This window comes from Vicia villosa, unplaced genomic scaffold (assembly GCF_029867415.1).
Source record: "Vicia villosa cultivar HV-30 ecotype Madison, WI unplaced genomic scaffold, Vvil1.0 ctg.000747F_1_1, whole genome shotgun sequence".
Classification (NCBI taxonomy): Eukaryota; Viridiplantae; Streptophyta; class Magnoliopsida; order Fabales; family Fabaceae; genus Vicia; species Vicia villosa.
Genome location: NW_026705336.1, coordinates 236,538 through 238,481, shown reverse-complemented (window position 1 = coordinate 238,481; position 1,944 = coordinate 236,538). Strand labels below are relative to the sequence as shown.

At 29.1% G+C, this 1,944-nt stretch overlaps 1 long non-coding RNA gene across 1 annotated transcript; it reads left to right on the top strand.

Moving 5' to 3' along the window:
• The first annotated feature begins 685 nt into the window (after positions 1-685).
• Positions 686-1,312, top strand: LOC131630882 (uncharacterized). The gene is made up of 3 exons (XR_009292540.1): positions 686-794; positions 888-954; positions 1,138-1,312. It is a non-coding gene; the product is annotated as an uncharacterized LOC131630882 (long non-coding RNA).
• Positions 1,313-1,944: the final 632 nt, after the last annotated feature.

Below are 1,944 nucleotides of genomic sequence, written 5' to 3'. Positions count from 1 at the left end.
AATTTGATTGGTTGATTCGTTAGGTTTTAGTAGTCTCAATTGAATTTGATTATTTGATTTGAGGGTTATGAAATTTAATTGTTTATTTGGTAAGGTTTTGTGAATCATTGTGGTTTATATTTTGATTTTGACATAGATGTCTGCAAAGCTAGTAGCATATGAAAATGACAAAATATTTGTATATGCTATTACTTACTTTATGGTGTGTTAAGGCATGACTATCAAACTAGGTTGTCTTTGATTCCATTCACGCTAACTGCCATGTTTTGAATTTTTATTTTCCATTTGTTTAATCGCTTGAGTGAGGAGTATAAAAAAAGGAATATTGGAATTATAATCTTAACAATGTTGATCTAAGAAACTACTTCAACATTAATGGATATATATAATCATTAAAGTTACTCGTCTCTTTTCTCTTATGTGTCTACGTCAGTGTTTCATGTAGTATATTTAGGGAGTCATGGCTCATTTTATCATGTTGGCATTCACATCAATTTCATTTTTTGGTGTTTCATCTTAGTGGTTATCACTGCCCTCATCTTCATTATTATCACTGCTCTCAGTACATTTTGAGTTATACTGTTGCTAGCAAAGTTAAACTATATACTAATATACTAGACCTGCGCCTATCATTTCATCTTAATCTTGTATCATGTTTTGCTTCCTTGTATTTTGTCTTAGGCCACATAAATGGTTTAAGTAAGGCTAGAATGGTTCTACTTGAAGTGCTTAATGAAAAGAGCTCAACAAAAGATGCACCATTCATTAAAAAGGGTTTAAATATTGTTGGTTAGGTATGTCCTGCTTCTAAATATAAATCTTATAGCAGTATATTTTTAGTAATTTTATTTAATTGCAATTGTAATTTTGACTGAGAATCTTTGCAGCTAAGAGAATGTGGTTTGATAATATTGATGGACATTGATAAAGTTTCTAAGAGCTCAAATTAATTGGGTATGTCTCACCTATTTGATAAGGTTGAAGATCACTCGGAAATTATGATTCATATATTGTGTTTCTCACTTTGAATATTTTTAGTTTTTTTGTTACTCAACTACCTTATTTTGTGCGTCTTTCTATTGATCTTTTGTCAACTCATCCGTCTAGACACCTAATTTTTTCATGTTTATGTTGCAGAAAATGGACCATCATTTATAGTAGTGTGGGAAGATGCATTGGCCTATTTCCTAATTGCTACTGTCCATCGGAGCATAATAATAAAAAATATTTTATGTGTGAGTCTAAGTGTGTATTGTGTTTAGCTTAAAGATAGCTTTAACCTGTTTAAAGAGTTTTTTCTGATATGTGTTCATTGTTGTTCCAGTATGTTTATACTAGGATTAGCTAGAAACTATGAATTGTACTTTGTCTAATATTTTTCAATTGAGAATCAAATATTTTAATATTAACATATATGTATTGCTTGTATTATTATTCATATTGTTTAATATGTATAATTATTTTATTATCTAAGATGTAAATTTATTGGCACATTTGGTGCTAATGGTCAAAATATGATTTTCCTCATAAGGAACTGTAGGAAAAAAAATTAATTAAAAAGTGATTTGTAACACCGGTTTTGTAATAAAGTTAGGTGTTAAATAAAAACATTTGACACCTGATATACTATTAACCGGGATCAAATATTGACTTATAATTATAATTTACTGTTAAATAAAAATATTGACACCTGAAATGAACTTCCGAATTATGCAGAAACTGTGTTTTTTTTTTATGTTTTTTCTTAAACAGTCTCGCATTTTAATTAAACACAAACGCCAAATAAAATAAGCAACAGATAAACTGAAAATACTAATATGATAAATCCAATCCAAATAATATATACAAACCGAAAATAATAATAATACTGTGCGAAAGATACAATCCGAACATCAAAAAATAAATAAACCCGACCACTACTGGGTGTGCCTAACCCTCTCACCC